At 42.1% G+C, this 12604-nt stretch overlaps 1 protein-coding gene across 5 annotated transcripts in view; it reads right to left on the reverse strand.

Moving 5' to 3' along the window:
• The window catches only part of GNG2 (G protein subunit gamma 2), a 132900-nt gene that overhangs the window by 41892 nt on the left and 78404 nt on the right, over positions 1 to 12604 (reverse strand). The window lies entirely within an intron of this gene.

The following is a 12604-nucleotide window of genomic DNA, read 5'->3' on the forward strand; positions in this document are numbered from 1 at the left end:
ACACTTTGAAGGCCCAGGGCATTGGGGGTAGAGTTTATGTTGCTCACTCACTTTTTCCCAATCATATGTTTCAACAATTGGAGACGTTGCAAAGATTTCTTCTGGATGTCACAGTGTCGTGGTTTCACTCGCCTTTGCTCATTTTTGAGGAGCAGTATAGAGTTCAGAAAGGACAAGTACAGAGCAACTGGGGGGAACAGAGAGGAGGTAGGGTAAGGTATGTGCACACAGGCTTAGGAATGCAAGGACTTGGAGACAGAGGTTGTGGAATGATATGGACTCCAGGAGGTACAGGTAAGCATCGGGAGAGGGTGGGGAGGGGCAGGGACTGGGAGCCTCAAGGAGTTCACTGGCAGCCAGAATCCAGAAAGCCAGACTCCACAATACTGGCTTAAGAGAAGAATTTGTAAACAAAACAAAACGAGCCCTCCAAGTGACTTTCCCCTCCTCCTGTCCCTATCTTTAAGGGCTTCCTATTTCTGAGAAATTGATTTTACAAGCCTAAATCTCTATCAGCAGAGGACTAGGAACTCAGACTAAACATGAATATTAGCTTATAAACCAAGGGCTTGCCATGTGCCAGGAACTGGGCCAAGTGCTCTAGAACATTATCCTATTTAATCCTCACAACAATCCTAGGGAAGTAATAAACACCACATCCCCAGTTGAAAGAGACTAAGATTAAGTCAGAATGTGAGCAAGAAGGCTGTTTCTAAAGCAAGCTCCCCAGGGAAAGGTTTTTCCTTTAGCCTATCTCAATTCACATTTTTAGAGGCAGCAGACTGATCCTGATCTGGGAGTCAAGGCATAGGTTGGCCATTTTCACAAACGAATAGTGATTTTTACGGTCTGTGCAGCTACAGGGAGAGCTAAGGCAAATGAGGGCTGGTGTGGAAGCCACACCAATAGAAAGCACTCTGGGGCCAAGAGGGAAGAGAATGAACCAAGGAAGCAATCAATCTGTGTACTATTTTCATGTGGTTTTTCTGGGATGGTACCAATTTCCAAATGGGAGAAAGACAAGATCATGTCTGACTTCCTCAAATCAGCATGGGAACCATCTAGGCTGTGGAGGTGGACAGTACAACATGGCAAGCTTCCCTCTCTCACTTGCTGCCAGAAAACATTATTTGAAATGACAACTCTCTGCTTTGCAGTAAACTGTTGTTTTCAAAACAACGTCTCCACAGACACAAGACTTCCTCTTGCAAAGATGATCATTGGTTAGCTGCTTTTAATGACCTTGACAAACACAAAACCCTTGAAAAATGCTGACTCAAAGTCATGGATTTCATGGGATTTTGTAAAATGAAACAGGAGTGAATAGGCCATGTTGCAGCTCAAGAAATGACATTTAAGCTTTTAGTTCTTATCTGAGTCTTGGACCAGGAAATGGCTTGTGTCCACAGATGGGAGCTGACATTTTTAGATGTTAGATGGGCTTTGTTTACTCCAAGGAAACAAGATTAGTATTTTATATGGTGTATGTCAGATTTTCCTTTTCTTTTTAATATGGAAGTCCAGACCACGAATCGCTAGGATTTCAACAAAAGAGAAATAATGAAACTGTTTCCATAGAAATGGCTCTGTGAACCTACTGACATCTAATATCTAATACTCCACCACAACAGGCAAGGCAGATCGGACAGGCAGCAGCCTTCTGTTATTTTGTAGGAAATTACCTATTGGTTAATCAATTTCTTTAAAAACAACAACAACAACAAACCCACAGCTTTAATCTTGCAAGGAAGACTTGACCCCCTGGACTTCCTGGCCACTGCTCATATGGCTCCTTACAAAATGGTAACACCAGAAGTCCCTTGGCTGAGCTCCCCAGCGCATACATGCATGCTAAGTCACTTCAGCCGAGTCCAACTCTTTGTGACCCTATGGACTGCAGCCCACCAGGCTCTTCTGTCCTTGGTGATTCCCAGGCTAGAATACTGGAGTGGGTTGCCATTTCTCACTCCAGAGCTCCCCAATACAGCCCCCCAATAACAATCAAACCTCCTCCATTCAGGTTTGTTTTTAATCACGGTGTTGTTTGGGAATATTCCCAGTAATGCCAAAAATTGAGAGACAGTACCAAAGTAGAAAAACAGAAACTAGGAGAAGATCTGGATTCTAGGCCATGCTGATACTCCCAGCCGTTTACAGCAGGGCAATCATTCAATCTTTCCGGGCCTCCGTGGCTCAGCAGTCAAGTGGGGCTAATGACTCCAAGACTGCACACGTGTGCCTAACATTTGTGACAGCATTTTGAACATTGTGGAGTGCCATACAAGGAGCCGGCATGAATAGAGAGAATGACCAGCACCATTCATTTAGCAATTACTAAGCACTGTGTCCTAGAAGGATTACATACTTAATATCTCATTCTCACAAGAAGGGACATGGAAAGGAAATCAGAGACTAAGAAAGGCAAAGGGGAAAATCTATGATCATGACAAACTGTGATTATTAAGCAAGAACTCAACAAACAATCCAAAAGAGGGAGGGAAACCTTTTTTGGCGGGGGGAGGAGGGTGGGTAAATCTTTACAACCAATTTTGAAATTTCCAATTTGTGTTGACAGCCTTAAAGAGACGTGATTATCTGAAAATCAATTGTGACATAAAATTAGTTAACGAGGATTTATTGAGCGTTTAATGTGCATGACCCAGAAGCACGTGAACTTGCTACGCTTGGTAAGTTTCTAAGGAAACCAGCCACTGGGTGAATGTGAGTGTGCATGGGCCACCTCCATAATTCTAGGATGGCACTTCCTTTCATTGGGATCTTCTGGATGGAAAAGCCCATATCCAGTTATAGTGCTTGTAAAGGATTTCTGTGGTCATGGAATAAATTTGCAAGCCTAGTACCTGAGGCTGACTGGCTTCTGCCTCCTCCTCAGGCTGATTTAATTTCCTGGATGTAAGGCCAGCAGCATGTCTGTGCACACATAGCAACTGTTTCCATCAAAACGTCCACTGCCTGCTGCTGCTCCACATCATCAGCCCTCATCTTCAGTCAGATCAGCCTGTTCTCTGTGCTCCCAACACAGCTCATGCCCTCGGCAGCCATGGCTTTGCCATCTCTCTCATCCTTCACACACATCTGCATCATACAGCTCAGATCTTTTCACCAAGGAATCTTCCTCAGTGACTACAGCACCCTCCTTGGCCCCCTCTCAAGGCCACACCAGTCTAGGAGCCTGTGCTAGTACAATCAAGCTATTTCTCTGGCTTTAAAAAACACAGCATGCTGATAACTCTATTTCTAAAATCGCTCTAAATCTGTCTTTACTGGTTAAACAGCCTCAGCTAGGTTTCATCCAAGGGCCCCCATAGTTGCCGTCTCCCCCATTTGCAATGTTGCATAGCTCCTGTGGAGACACCCATTGCTGTTACTATCTTCTTCTGACCTATATCCAAACACCAAATCTCCTAATCACACTATCCAAAGGACCCCTTTCTAGCCCGTCATTTTTTCGCACATATCTCTATTTATTTTCAATTATTATAATAATTTGGAATTATCTAATCAATTTATTGACCACCAGCCTCTATCCTCCTCTAGATGTTAACTTAGAGCAAAGTAGGTGCTCAACTACTTTGAGCATCTACTTTTTTTTTTTTTAATGAAAGTCCTCCACTGTGTACTCAGCACCTGTCAGATCTCAGTAAGGTCTGCTGCTTCTGAGGATGAGTGCCTGGTACACAGCATCATCCATGCCTCTCACCGCAGCCCCATCAAATAGATGCTCCTGGATACAGATTGCTTATATTGGCTTTCGTTAGGAGCAAATAAGATTACATGGCATGTTTCCCCAAAAGGTGCCTCCCAGATTCTTAACTATATCTCATCTGATCTTCAGGTATCCCCATTCTAGGGGCAAAAGAGAAGCTTCAGACTCGTGCACGTTCTTCCCTCTCACCATTTTTGGGGTTGTTTTGGGCAACATCTAAATCATCAATAACTTTTCCCAGGCGCAAAATTACACACACACTCAGTTTTAAAGTGTAAACATAAGTCTGGTACTGAGAGCTCCTTTGTAGCACTGGCCCCGAGTCACCTTGTCAACCAATCTGTGACCACTCAACTCAGGTAGAATCCCCACAGCCCTGAGAACATAAACCAGAAGGACTCATCTGAGTTTCAGGGGCAGCAGGGAACAATTCATTTTTTAAAAACTATATATATATATATATATACACACACACACACACACACACATATATATATATTTTTAAAGAAATACATAGCCGTTGAAAAGCTGAAAGACACAGAGATTCAGAACACAAAAATCTCCTATAATCTTACCACCGAAGACAACCAAGTTCACCTTCACAGTAATGTTCAAGTGCCCTTCCTTTACTTGAAGGGCTTATTTTTGGTGTGTAATATCATGCTGGGAAGATAATATTAACTAATATATATAATCATTTGCTGGGACCTGCGTAAATGCTGACCTTCTGAGATGTTCTCTCATTACCCATTCTGCAAGATTTATCCTTTCCCGCCAGCCCCCACGTTCTTAAGAAAATGAAGTTATTTTAATGTTTCCCCATTAGTCAACTGTCAAACTTTATACCACATCTTTTAAGGCTATTACACAGCTCTGATACATAGTACAGAGTCATTTTTTCTTCTTTTAGCCAACATCATTTTTAAAACTACTGCCCTAGGTGCATAAAATACATTGCCATACCAATATCCCTTTGATTACATGGAATGAATAGAGGAAAAATGTAAGAAAGAGAAAGGGACAAGCAGTCTTTTTTCTTTTTACTTTGTCACAAAGTAAGGACAATAATTGCCCACACTGATTCAAAAATACCCTGGGCTGGAGGGGAGGAGAATCAAGAAAAGGACTCTTCTCCAAGGGACACTATTTTTTTTTTTTTGCCATCTCCAAAGGGTGCAAGGAACTGTCTAAAATGTTGACTTGGGAAACAGTCATCTTACAGATTCTATTTTTTTTTTAATCAGATTTATCGAGGTATAATTTATACACATTAGAATTCACCCATTTTTTCATGTCCTGATGAAAGGGTTTGACCATTGTGTATATATAGTCCTGAAACCACTTCAATTGTAGACACTATTTTTAGGAGCTATGTAACCACCTTGGCTGCTCACTTTCTTCCTTTTCTAGCCTGCCCTCAGAATGAACACTTTTGAGATTGGTCCCCAGGTACTAAGAGCAGTTCTGAGAAAGGAAAGGCTGTGAACTTGACTGACCTTATTTAATATACCATGGAGTTCATGGTGTTATTAAATCTCAGAGTTAAGCAGGACTCAGAAGTTACCTTGCAGAACTCTCTACCCAAAACAGAAATCTTTTTTATAGCCACTGATTTAATACACTTTAATCATTGGTGACACAGGCTTAGAAATATCTATAAATATGTGGAATGCAGAGTGGTCCTGTGTTTCATTTAACAAGTTGGTCCAGCTTTGGCAGGCCCTGCAGGCTCATAAAAGGAAGCCTTCTTCAAGATTAGGGCTGAAGATATTTCTAGGAATGAGCAAGTTAGAAAATGGCTCCTCTGCAAATTTATGCCACTAACCCTTAAAGAGAGGCTAAATATGAGACTTTAAATATGATGGAAGATCCCCTGGAGAAAGAAATGCAACCCACTCCAGTATTCTAGCCTGGAGAATCCCATGGACAAAGGAGCCTGGTGAGTTATAGACCATGGGATCACAAAGAGTTGGACACGACTCAGTAACTAACACACAGAACACACAAATATGAGACATTTGAAACCCTCTGAACCAAGACCCTAACTTCACAGATTAAAAACAAAACAAAACAAAATGAACTGCTTTAGAAAATGCAGCTCTAATCCAGTGTCAGAACCAAGAACTTAAATTTAGTTTTAAGATACCGGTTAGATGTACTTTTCACTGTTCCTTGAGTATTTCTAACGCTTTGGTACCCAATACACTGGAAGCATTATAAAGGTTCAAATTTCTCACTAAGTTTCACAGCCTTCACACCCTCTATGTGTGGTCACCACAGAGAAACCCTATTAGGAGAACAGGAGGGGAAGTGGGGGGTCAACAAAGTAAAAATAATCTCTCTCTCTCACCTGACCCCCAAATACCCTATGGTGATAACTACCCAACAGTGAGACATTCTAATGGATCAGACCAGAGAAACTGAGCTTGATTTTTCCAGCTTAGTTATATTTTGTACTATTTTTGTAAAGAATGTAAATAGCCAGCAAATTTGACTACAAAGTTTCCTTGATTAGTGAGTCAATAGTATTTGCTAAGCAGATCTCTACATTTTTAATCAAACAGATTTAATGTTGCATAAAGGGAGAAACAGATAATTGTGTAGATTTCCAAGGAGTTTTTTAGAGGCAATCTCTTTTTAGTAAATGTGGTGTCTCTGGATGGAAACGTGGAGGGAAAGACAGAGGGGCATGGAAGTAACAGGCCATGACGATGCTTAATGAGCTGTCAGTCATGGCTCTCCAAGGTGTTCATGGTGTTCATGAAGACAATTTGAGAACCAGCAGGGGTATATTACAGAGAGCAGTCAGTTCTGAGGCTGGAGGTCTGGATGCAAGTTTCAACTTTGCCAAGAAGTCAGAAAGAAGTCCTTTCATTCCTCTGGGCCTCAGTTTCGTTTTCTGTAAAATGAAGACTGAGGTGAATGCTTGCGTGATTCCTTTCTAGTTCTTTTTGCTGGCCGTTCAAGAGATAGTCAAGTAGTTTCACTCTTGCCACTCTTATCATTAAATCCCACAGATCTACTACTCTTTCAACCTAGTTAAATTTCAACCCTAATTCCAAAACTAAATGTTCAAGGAAAGCAGATAAATATGAAGAAAAGCCCCATGATGAAGAGAACAGCCTCTCCTGAAAGAAGGATTTCAAGCTTCCCATTCTCTCAAGTTCATTTCCTATCCTTCCAGATTACTCTCACTGCACCCAGATTCTAAGAATTCAGAACACTCGTCCATTGAGCCTGCTGCCTTTTCACTATCGCTCAAACCCTCATGCCCTCCTATGCCTCCTTGCTGCTGCTAAGTCGCTTCAGTCGTGTCCGACTCTGCGACCCCAAAGACGGCAGCCCACCAGCCTCCCCCGTCCCTGGGATTCTCCAGGCAAGAACACTGGAGTGGGTTGCCATTTCAAAAGTGAAAAGTGAAAGTGAAGTCGCTCAGTCATGTCCAACTCCCAGCGACGCCATGGACTGCCGCCCACCAGGCTCCTCCGTCCACGGGATTTTCCAGGCAAGAGGACTGGAGTGGGGTGCCAGTGCTTTCTCAACATATGCCACCTTACCTGGCTTTTATTCCATGGTCTAGCATGTGGTCACTCCCTTTAAACAAACAGCAACTCTGCCTCTTTCTCCCTCAATCACACCAGCTGCTAAAATCCCCAACCCTGGTTCTATCCAACTCCCAAACTACCCTTAAGCAGCTAGGAGTGTTGAGTAAACAAATCACAAATTTACAGACATTAACTTAAAGTGAGTCTTTAGTGTTGTCCAGGTTTTCTTCTACATTTCCTTAGTCAAGTTTCAGTGACTTTTCTCATACCTTCTCCTCTGTCCTTCAACCTCTAATACTTATTCACTCTCTCCATCCTCATTCTTAGCTGGTCACCTTCTAATCTCACTGAAAAACCAGCACCACCCAGAGGAGAACACCTATAGTCTACCATGACCAATCTTCCCAACCTATGTGTATCTGCACTTCTAAGCTCACAAACTCTGCCTTCTCTTGGATGATGAACTGCTCGTGCTCTGATTTTTCCTCCATCTTGGTGAGGCGCCCCTTCACTTCAGCCTGGGCTCCCATCCTTATCTACTAAAGGACTTGATCCTTGCCTTTTTTTTTTTTTTCATTTTCTCTTGCTTCACCAATTTTCCTTTCGTCTTTATTGGAGCAATCACATCAGCTAAACATCTCCCATCTTCAGAAAAACAACAACAATAAAACTTGTTCCTTGACTGCATGTCCTCTGCAAACCCATTCTTCTGCTTTCCCTTACAGATGACCTGGAAAACTTGTCTGGCCTCTCTGTATCCATTTCCCTTCCTCCAGTTCTTTCCTCTACTCACTCCAAATAGCCTTTCCTCCAGCACTCTGTAAAAACTACATTTGTCTTTGTTACCAGCAGGTCCAGCTCCCATTCAAATCCAACGGTCACTTTTCAGTCCTCATCTTACTTGACTTTGGTCTTAGCTTGCTGTGGTTGCTGTAACAAATTACCATAAATGTTATGGCTTGAAACTGCAGAAATTACACACAGTTCTGGAACCTGGAAGTTCAAACTCAGTGCCACTAAGTGGAAATCAGAGCCATGATTTACCCTGGACTTTCCAGGAAAGAATCCACTTCTTGCAGCTTCCAGCTTCTGGTGGCTGCTGGCATTCTTTGACTTGTGGCCACATCAACCTGACGTCTGCCTCTGCGGTCACCATGCTGCCTCTTCCTCTTCTGTGTGTCATCTACCTCTGCCTCTCTCTTGTAAGGATACTTACCATTGAATTTTGGATCCACCAGGATAATCTAGGATGATGGCTTCCTGTCAAGAACCTTAAGACTCTGTATCCTTACAAGGTAATACTTGCAGATTCCAGGATTAGAACTTGATATCTTTCAGGGCTATTATTCAGCAACTATGGGGGCTTCCCTGGTGGTAGAGAATCTGCCTGCCAATGCAGGAGCCACAGGTTCGATCCCTGGGTAGGAAGATCCCCTGGAGAAGGGAATGGCAACCCACTCCAGTATTCTTGTCTGGGAAATCCCATGGACAGAGGAGCCTGGCAGGCTACAGTCTATGGGGTGGCAAAAAGAGTCGGACATGACTTAGCAACTCAACAACAACAACAACGTTCAGCAACGAAAACCTTCTAGCAACATTTAACACAGTTATATTGCTTCCTTCCTCTTAAACACTTTTTCCATTTGACTTCAGGGAAGTGGCCCTTTCTTGATTGATTCATTCATTCAAAATTGTGGCAAAAGGTACATAACAAAATCTACCATCATATCCATCTTTAAGTGTGTAGTTTAGTAGTGTTAACCATATTCACACTGTTGTACAACAGATCCCTAGAAGTTTTTAACCTTGCAAAATATGCAACCCTACAACTACTCATTTCCCTCTCCCCTCTACCCCTTGGCAACCACAATTTTACTGTTTCTATGAGTTTGACTACTTTAGATACTCTGTGAAATCATATACTATTTGACTTCTTGTGACTGGATTATTTCATTTAGCATAATGTCCTCAAGGTTCATCTATATTGCAGCATGTGGCAGGATTTCCACCTTTTTAAGGCTAAGTAATACTCCATTGTATATACATATACCACTTATGTTTATCTATTCATCCATGGATGAACACTGGGGTTGCTGCCACCTCTTGGCTAATGTGAACAATGTTATTATGAACATGGAAGTACAACTCTCTCTTCAAAATCCTGCTTTCAATTTTGGAGATATGCCTGGAAGTGGGATTGCTGGATATGTTAATCCCATCTTTGACTTTTGAGGACCCTCCACCCTGTTTTCCGAAGCAGAAGCACTATTTTATATTTCCACCAACAGTGCCGTGCACAAGGGTTTCAGTTTCTCTACCTCCTTGCCAGCACTTGTCATTTTCTGTCTTTCTTGATTCTTGTTTTATTTTACTGTCAGTTTCACCTCAGTTTCTCCTCTTGGTTTTATTCATCTTCTCAATCCCTAGGTCTCGGTGTCTTTGTACATTTTTATGTTTATGCTCAACAGCCACCCCATCCCACCCCTGCCCCCCATCGACCTCATTCAGACCCATAGCTGTAAGTACCATGCTTTGTATCACATCTCTCAAATCTGTATCTTAGTTACTAGTCTTGCTACTGATCTGCAGACCCACATATTCAACTACCTACTCAATCTCTCCACATGAATGGGCATCTCAGACTTGATAAGTCCCAAACAAAATTTTTAATTTTCCACCCCCTAGACCTGCTCCTCATGGCAGTCAATGGCAGTTCCATTCCTCTGGTTGCTCAGATTAAAACTATGAGGATACCTTTTTGCTTCTTTGTTAACCACATCTGACCTCCAACTGACCAGCAAATCCTTGAACTGTTCCTTCAAACTATGTCCAGAATCCCAGAATCATTCCCTGCTCTCCTCCCTTCCACTGCTGCCATACTGGCCTAACCACCTTTATTTCTTGCTTGACCATTTCCATATTTTACTGTCTTTCCTGATTTTGCCCTTACTCCTTTCAGTCCACTCTTCACGTAGCAACTAGAGTGTTTGCTAATAAAAGGTATGTCACAAGGAGTAAAAGCTCAGTTCTTTACAGGGTATACAGGAGCTAAATAACAAGGCCCATGGGCATCTCTCTGATTTCATCTTTCATCTTTTCACTCCAATACAGCTACAGTGTCTCCTTGCTGTTCCCTAAAAATGGTGAGCTTACTCCTGTCTCAGGGCCTTTGTACCTTCTGGCCCCTCTAGAATGCTATTCTTAGAGTTGACCTCCTCACTTTATTCAGGTGTCCACTCAAACACTAACTTATCAGAGGCCTTCCATGGCCTTCTTGTCTAAAAAAAATCACCCCTCCTTCTTATACCTCTCATCCCTTTACCCAGTTTTATGTTCTTTCTTCGCATTTATCACAACCTGATGTATTTTATCTTTATTTTTTATGGCTTGTATTTCCTACTAAAATATAAGCTCCCTGAGCACTGGGAATTTGTCTGTTTTGATCACTTGTGAATCACTGGTGCCCACAACAGTGCTTGGCTCATGGCAGGCTTTAAATAACTCTTTGTAAAGTGAATGAATGAAGCACCTATAATACTTTTGTTCAAAGAATCATTTCCCAGAAAGGGGCTTGCTTTTTACCATCACTTATAGATGGGCTTTGAGAGTTCTTGTATTTTAGAACTTAAAAAAAAATTACAGGAAGTCAGCTTTAAATCAGGTTTTCTGATGGACAATCTAAATGTTGCCCTTACCTGAAGGTGAGAGGATTTGACACTAACTTCCACGTGATACTCCTGAGGCTTGTTTCATTTAATTTTAGGCTATCAGTATGAACAGAATGATAAGTACAACAGTGTAAAGTTACCTTCAAGAACTCATATTGTATTTTCCACTATTTGGGGAAACACCTCTGAGGCAAACCAGAAACCAATTCGCAGATGAAGAAACAACAGAGAGATCAGATGACCTGACCAAGGTTACAGATGAGGACGACAAGTCAATACTTAAGTCTCTGAGATCTAGGACTTTCACTAGAAAACCCCAGAAGATACAGTCCTATTACTGGGTCTTTCCTGTGAAAATGACTAGTTTCTTCTACAAAGCAGGGCCAAGGATGGAGCTCATGCTGCTGAAGATGGGTCAGGCTCAGGGCTCTGTGTCCTCCATCACCAACGCACAGGCAGGACAGGCCTGAACAAGCATTTTGTGGAATAATAGGACCACAGAGTCCTGTTATTCTGTTATTCAATGCTGACTCTGCTGAAGAGGAATGAGTGTTCAGACCATACTTGTACAGTGTGCTAACCAAACACACCAAAGGAAGTATGTGTGGAAGAGTCAGAAGAGCTGTTCATGCCTGGTTAGAGCATTATTCACTTGGCTGAGGGCAACGTACACTGTCATGCAGTTGAGGCTAAGATAAATGGGCCACTTCACAGACAGGCATGGTGATTAGCTATCTGTATAGAAACGTATTCTGGAATTTCTTGAGATAAATGCTTTCACTGCTGGTGAGTTTAAAATTAGGATGATACATTTATTTCCAGCTGGCGAAAACATAACAACATCCTAGCAAATAGTTTTCAGAGGCATTGAAAATCTCCTATAAAAGCTTTCATTATCTGTCAAACTGGCATCAGAGCAACCTACATCAATTACTACTGCCAGCCTCATTTTTCAAAACCAGCCTTCCCTCCTCCTTGCATTTTCCGCCCTACCAAGCATAGAAGGATCAAGGGATGTGGTCTTCTCTCATCCTAAAGAATATTTCCACGACAATCACACCAGAACTGAGTGAAAAAGAGAGGCAGACGTCCTTTTAGTTTCAACATATGGATATTCATTAACCTTACCCTCTCTCATTTACTTTGGGTTCTAGCACACAAGGCTTATATTTATGACTAATGCCTGGGCATTCTTTCTTTATCTTTTGCCTTGGTTGAAGAAGCAAATTCTGTTGGAGTTGCTAGAGAATTCTGGTTTATAGTTTATATGAATAGAATTATATTATATAGAATTATGGTTTATATTATATAGAATTATGGTTTATAGACACTCATTTTCAGAAACGCTGTGTGTCTTGAAAGGCTGCTTAGTGAGTGACTGGGTTCTTGCCTCTAGCACACCTTTCCACTTCTTCGGCAAATGTCAGATGGGTCACGCAGATGTGGTGCACCCACCAGCGAGGAGCAGACAGGAATGGGATGAACACAAGTGGTCAATGGCCCAGGTAGAGCAGCTATTTAAAATAGCTGGAGAAGAAATAACAACTAGCCCTGCATCGACCCCAGCGCACTTGCTCGGCCATCATTCAGGTGACTCCTCGTTAGGTTCAATTCAGTTCAGTTCAGTCGCTCAGTCGTGTCCGACTCTTTGCAACCCCATGAAC

The sequence above is a fragment of the Oryx dammah genome, unplaced genomic scaffold, assembly GCF_014754425.2.
Source record: "Oryx dammah isolate SB20612 unplaced genomic scaffold, SCBI_Odam_1.1 HiC_scaffold_26, whole genome shotgun sequence".
Classification (NCBI taxonomy): Eukaryota; Metazoa; Chordata; class Mammalia; order Artiodactyla; family Bovidae; genus Oryx; species Oryx dammah.